Here is a 6,918-nt window from a genome sequence, read left to right on the forward strand (position 1 = left end):
GGCCCTACTCACCCGCCGCCAGCGCCCCTTCCCGCCGGGCCCAGTCAGCACCGCCCCGCTACGGCGCGGCGGCAGGGACAAACCGCGGCGGTGGCGAAAGGGCGCGCGGAGGGGAGGGGAGGGAAGGGAAGGAGGGGCCTGTGGGCGGGAAGGGGCGGCCGCGGCCCGCCTCCCTCCGTGCGGGCCCGTGAGGTGAGGTTCCAGCTCCCGGTCCCCACTGTGGGTTTTCCCCACCCACCCACCGCCTCCGTGGTTTCGGGTGGGTTCCTCCCTGCTGTTGGGGCCGTGAGAGGCCGGTTTGGCAGTGCGAAGGCCTAAAAATGCTGTGGGTTTTTCATGTAACTCCCCCCAAACCCCTCAGGGTGTGCTGACAGGGCTTGACCCCCGGGACACTTCATTTCCTCACAGAGATGCGCTTTTTATGGCTTCCTTACACTTACATGCCCAAATCCTATCGATTTCTTGTGGAAAAATTTTGTGATCCAGTACATTTGGGGCACGGTTTAGTGGTGGTTTTGGCCGTGGCAGGTTAATGGTTGGACTCAATCACCTCAGAGGCCCCTTCCGACCCAGGCACTTCTAAAATTCTCTATAACTATATGCAAATATAACAAGATTCTACTAATTCCATGGGGCTTATTGGATAAATAAGTGCTCGTCTTGCAGATCTCGGTGTAGATGTCCGTACCAGAGCTGGAGAGGAAGGTGTTGCTCAGTTTGTTCCACAGATGAATTAGTGAACACAGAAGCAAAGAGGTATATATTATTATTTTTTAAAATGTCGCCTGGAAAGAATATGGCACACCAATAAGTTGTACTTTTGTCTTCTCCTCATCTTTTCCCCTTTCTCCCCACTATTCCCTAATGTATGGAGAATACTTTATTTATTTTTTTTTTTTAAGGGATTTAGTACCGTGACAGGAGTTAATCAGCTGTGAAAGCTTCTGGACAGGGATTTTAGTCTTCCATTTTTGATTTAGTATCTTGGTGAAACTCTTAATTCTCGTGATGCAAAGAAAGCCTGCTGTGGCTTTTTCAGAACACAGATTCATGTTCTCTCTTCCTTCTGGAGTTGTTTATCTTCTCTTTTTGAACGGGCATCCGGTAGCATTTCCCCCCCCCCCCCCAAATCTTATGCTAAAAGGCTTGAAGGGGTGAGGTCTGCAAACCTGACCCTGTTCACCTGGCTGTCCCAGAGTTCAAGCACAGGCACAGCCAGGAAAGTCAAGCCACGTTGTGCCCGTGTTTCCAGGCAACCGTCATGTTAATCAGGAACGTCCAACTGTGCTTGATTATATCTAGTACTTGAAGCAGAAAAGGATCGTAAAATAGTTACTCCGGAGAGCAGGCTTGCAAAGTTTTATTTGGCTGCCCGGCTTCGGTGCACAGCGCTTTGATAAGGGTGTACTCTGGTTTTTGTTAGTATTGATCTCTGTGATAAAGACTGGGCAAGGAGATTTTTTCATACCTGGGTTGGTAAATTTTCGTGACAACTTTGCAAGTCCAACTAGGGATATTTTATGCTTTGGGAGCCTTTCTCTTTGTTTTATTTCTTATGAGCTTGTCTTTATAGTGGCGTATTTCTTTTTTTTGCTAGCCATCAGAACCTGCTGAGCTATTTTGCCTTCTGCTCGCAAGCCTGCTTTCTAGCTAGTTTTGGCGTATATTTCGTTACAGTTTCTGTGTCTGTGGATACTTTGGTTGGTTGATGTCAGCCAACAAAATCCTTCTGCTTTCCTGCCGCATACCCTATTAAATTCACAAACACATCTATTTTGAATCATGGGCATTGAGATTGGCAAGTTTTGTATCCTTAGCTCCCTTCTTTTGTGGTTTGAGACCAAGTCACGAACCCAAATCCCAGGTAATCGTCCTTGGTTTGCCATGGGTCTCAAAGCAGTCTCACGTGCTGTTCCCTGTGGTAAAATAACCTTCATGTAGGAAGGCATATGTTGCTGAGCACTTTGGTGTAGCACGATTTGCACCTGGGAAGGGAATTCCCATCTTGTAGGTGCAGGAAGTTATGTCATCACATCTGTTATTAGACAACCTAAAGAATGTGTTATTTCCTGAGTGACAAAACCCCAGTGACCTCGGGAAGGTGGTCTTCAAAGGATTTAGGTAGTCCACATTCAGTGGACTCCTTAAAGATTTCACAGCTTCAGGAGTGAAAATAAAATTAAGATGTCATTGTTTAGTGAAACTCTTTTGTTTGTTTGCTTATCATCTAGATGAAAAAGGATTTTGATCTAAAACATCATGTACCTTGCTATCTGTAGGTTCTTTTAAATACTGCATTGCTTTATCCTTTCATACTGTTCTGTGACAGAGCTGTTCCAGCTGTATAACTCATGGAACTCAGCGAGATGCTGCCCTTGCGTTTGAATCAAGATGAACTTGAAAGGTGAACATTGTAAGTGGTAGAAATTATTTATAATTTGGTAATAAAAGTTTATGTCTAACACTCCAAATTTCATACATCTGCTGTGTGCTGGCCTTGAGATATAGAACAATTGTGATTGCCTTTACATTTGGCCTTAGATGAAAGGTCATAAATTACAATGATAGAGTTCGAAGTCGTTCCCAGCTCACAAAATTTCCATATTAACATCTTCACCTCAAACATAAATGGTTACAAAGTTACAAAGAAAAGAGTTGTGTTGGCCTTTGTCAACTGAACTTAATGATAGAAGTCAGTGGATCATATACTATTGCTAACTCTTAAACATAAAGCATCGGAGAATTCTTCTTCAGAGGACCTAATTAAAACTTTACAGTTAACTTTAAAAATGAAATGGGGTTTGACAGTCTCTCTCTCTCTGTCTCTCTTCAATGCAATAAAAACCACTTCAAAGTTAGGAAGGTTTTTCTCTCCCAGCTACTTGAAATAAAAGCATTTCCATAGAGCGGGGTGGCTGTATAACACAGAATGTGTTAAAAAGAGTGTCCAGTTTTTCTATTTCTTGTGAAGTGCACACCATTTATGTAAGTTAAATGCAGAAGAGCAACAATCCAGATGACAAAAGGATGTCTGTGGCAGATTTTGAATTCAGCCTAAGTAATCCCTGGCTACAACCAGTAGATGGAAAAAAAAAAAAAAGATGATTTATGAAACAATCCTCACCTGAAAATTGTGTCAGAGAGGAGAAATCCATCCTGGCCACAATCACAGCATTCCATGTGATTTTAACAGTCAACTTTGGTGCCACCTTAGACTGGAAAGAAAGGGGGGTGGGGAAGAAAAAAGAAATTTGAAAATTATGCAATAAAATAAGAAGCCAAGAACTAGTTCTAAATCCAGGGAAACTTTTCTTGTTCAGAGCCTGAGGGGGTGGGGGCAGAAGGAGATGTCAGCCTCCATGAAATAGTGTCGAGGTGGAGAAACTCTGCAATTCAAAATTAGTGCTGTTATTGCAGGGTTTCATGAGGGCCCTGCAGTAAACATAATATTACATTTCTGGAGTTTGAGAGGTGGAAGGTGAGGTTCTGCTCCCCCTGAAGCTGGTGCAAGTTTTGCTAATTACTTCTCTGTACTAAGGTGCTTCTAAAAATTATTGCAAATACATCTGAAGTCTCAAAAGAAATCCATCTTCATGAGCTGGTACCAAAAAGATAACTGTTAGGCTGATAGGTGTCACAGCTTGTTTTAAGAAACTTCTCAGCGATGGATCTTGATCCAAAACTCCTCCAAGTGGATTCAGGAATAGACTCTTAGGTGTAGGTCCTTTCCATCCACTTGAGATCAAGAAAGCTCCGTATGTGCTTTCTCCCCAGCTCTCCCATGGGATTCCTAAGGCGGCACTGCGTGCATTGATGTTTTGTGCTGCTCGGCCTCATGACAAGAGAGCTTTTGCCACCCAAGTAGCTTGTCTGCTTTTCAGTCCTTAAGTAACTCCTGTGCCCAAAGAGTGGAATTAGCTTCCCCCTCGTTGCTGCGGCCCCCCCAGGCTGTTGTCTGATAGCAGGCCAGCGGGTATGATTTGCTCTGTGTTATGCTGTGTGTTGTCAGAGGCTGCGCTGGGTGCGGAGAATAGATCCCGTGCCAGATTTGCACTTTGGCACAGGACTGCTGAAGCTGACCTCCCCACTCTCTTGGAATTAGCATAACCTCCCTGCTGGGCTGTGCTCTTTCACTGTGATTTGTGCTTCTTAGAAGTCCTCTTCTGATGTCCTGAGGGTGAGGCATTGGACATTGAAGGGTGCAGGGAGAAGCAACAGAAAGGAAGTATTGGGCCTCCCTCCTTTTCCTCTTCAGTAAACTTCCTGGTAAACAGGGAGCTGTCAGCAGGTCTTCAGGGAGCTGGGGAGAGTAATGTGAGAACTCAGCCTGAGGCTTTCTCTCTGTCTCTTAGGCTTTCAGGTCTGTAGATAAGAAAAGGAAGATCCCCAGAAGCTTTCAGAGTCCACTTAGCTCCCTGGGAGTTACTGGGAGTGCTCTCCTTGGCTTCCACAAGGGACAAGCTTTTCCATGAGCCTTAAGAGGTTTGATATCTCCCCCCTTACATGCACTTGGGTGGGAGAATTGAAGCTTTTCAGCATTTGAATGATAGTCAGTCTCTGCCTACACAATAAAAGATTGAAGATTTTTTTCCCCTTAAATGAAGGCTTAGTTATCCAGCATTATTTCCCATGCTATGCTAAAATCATCAGAACTGCTGATTCCCAGCCATGTTCTCAATTAAAAAGTTAATGCATTTTTAAATTGGACCTTAATCAAAAGACACTGGGTTTGTCCTACAGATTTTCGGTAGAATAATGGTTGCCCAGAGAGGCTGTGGATGCCCCATCTGTGGCAATGTTCAAGGCCAGGTTGGATGGGGCTTTGAGCAACCTGATCCAGTGGAAGATGTCCCTGCCCATGGCAGATGAGTTGGAACTAGGTGATCTTTAAGGTCACATCCAACCCAAGCCGTTCTATGGTTCTGTGAAGAGCCCAATAAAATTCTGTCTTCAAGTTCTTACATTGGGCTCGCCTCCTTAGGGTGTTCATATCATCCTGTATGAGAGACCAATAAAATTCTGTCTTCAAGTTCTTACGTTGGGCTCACCTCCTTAGGGTGTTCATATCATCCTGTATGGATTAAGTGACATGATTACTTTCTGTCATATGTTTCTCTCCTATAGCTTAATAGATCACGCAAAAATTGTGCTTTCTGTTGGTGCTTTCTTAGGTAAAGACTGGACACCCCTGTTGGTTCTTTTCTGCAACATTTAGCTGAAAATTGTGCTTTCTGTTGCGTTAGGTAAAGACTGGACACCCTGTTGGTTCTTTTCTGCAACATTTAGCTAGATTCTATCCAAACCATGATGGAATTGGACATAGCCTTTTATGTCTAGACTTTCTAAAATATTTACATCAAAGACACACATGTTCTCTATTTTTTTTTTTAGTGTGGAGTATCAATTCCAGATGACATTTCAATGTAAACTTTTCCATAGCCAGTTCAATGATGCTAATTTGCCACTTTGGGTTGAAAACTCCAGTGTCAAGTTTTAGCGTAGAGACAGGCTGAAGTGGTTACTTTAAATTGACCTGCTGGTGTAAAGCATCTGCAAGGTTAGTTCCCAGCTCCCCAGGAATGCTTCTGACACAGACCTGGGGATACAAAGTAAATATGAGGCAGCTCTAATTTGTAGTGTGGTTAAAAACAATCCATACCTTGTTCTGAAATTCAGTAAAGAAGGAAGATTAAAAAGTGTTCAGTCACCTTTCTGACCCTCTCTGGCCCTTTCCAGTGAAGGATCCAGCTGATGCTCTAGGGAAGAAATACCATCTGACTCATAGGGCGAATAAGTCTTTTTGGGAACTAACAGGATCTGCCATCAACTGACTTCTCCCCTCTCAACCCAATTTTTCCTTTTACCTGACCCTCCACAGGTATTTCATATATGGGGAAAATGTGTTTTTGCCTCTCCTCGGAAAGAGCCTGAGAGCCATTCCATGGATTTCAGCAAGCAGCAGATTAGGGATCAAGTCTAAAATAAATTGAGCAGGCTTTTTTTTTTTTCCATCCACACATTTCAGTCTTCCAGAAATTGTAAGACTTAAGCCTGAACCCAGCAGTGCTACTTCGCTGTATGGGGCAGCCAGCACAGTTTAAGTAATAGTTGTAATAGTAGCAAATTGAGTTTTATTGACAGACCACAACATTATATAAAAAAGAAGTGTAGATAACTGAAATTCAAAGTATTTGCTGAGACATAGGAAGAAAAAAATACTGGAAAATAGACATGAAAAAAGAGATCAAGGTTGCAAACCTTTGGTTTTGTTGTTATTGTATATTTGTAGAGTATGCAGAACCTCCTTAGACGTTACTGGAATGCAAATAATGAAATAATAATTGAATTTTAGAGAGAAAATAAGTATACCAAGATAGTTCAGTTTCTCTATGTGAGGATCACGTTCCTGGATATTAGCCAGAGCGGAAGGCATGCATAGAGGCTACCAAGTCAATGTTTATTCTGCTGAGACATGTTACTGTTCTGAGGATACTGGAAATAAGCAAAAATGATTATGTTTGTTGTAACTCAGAATAGCTGGGTCCTCATATGCCTCTGTCAGAGGCTTTGGGGTGACTTTGGGTGATTCGCATCCTCAGTGGCTCAGTTCCCACATTCAATTACAAGAAATTTGATTAGCTGGAAGAAGCTCTTTTTATTAGTATAGATTATTTTTGACATGGAGGGAAAATAGGGAAGCTATATAATAGGTAGAAAAATCTCAAATATTCCTACTTTCAGTAATTTTAAACATAAGTATTTAATCTACTGTTAATCCAGGAAGTTAAACAATTAAGTATTTAAAATAATGGAGACTGTCGTGTAATCACTCAGTTCTTTCTGTGCCTTCACTAGCTAGAGAGCTCAATTTCTTCATAGATAAAATGTGATTTAATGTCAATGTTAGGTCACTCCTAG

The 6,918-nt window shown here is 42.6% G+C and overlaps 1 protein-coding gene across 1 annotated transcript in view; it reads right to left on the bottom strand.

The window, feature by feature from the left end:
- The window catches only part of LSM6 (LSM6 homolog, U6 small nuclear RNA and mRNA degradation associated), a 6,119-nt gene extending 6,013 nt beyond the window's left edge, over window positions 1-106 (bottom strand). The window contains exon 1 of the mRNA XM_014949793.1: window positions 13-106. The gene's annotated coding sequence lies outside the window, so the exon portion shown is untranslated. The remainder of the gene's footprint in view (window positions 1-12) is intronic.
- Window positions 107-6,918: the final 6,812 nt, after the last annotated feature.

This window comes from Calidris pugnax, unplaced genomic scaffold (assembly GCF_001431845.1).
Source record: "Calidris pugnax isolate Ruff unplaced genomic scaffold, ASM143184v1 scaffold42, whole genome shotgun sequence".
Taxonomy (NCBI): domain Eukaryota; kingdom Metazoa; phylum Chordata; class Aves; order Charadriiformes; family Scolopacidae; genus Calidris; species Calidris pugnax.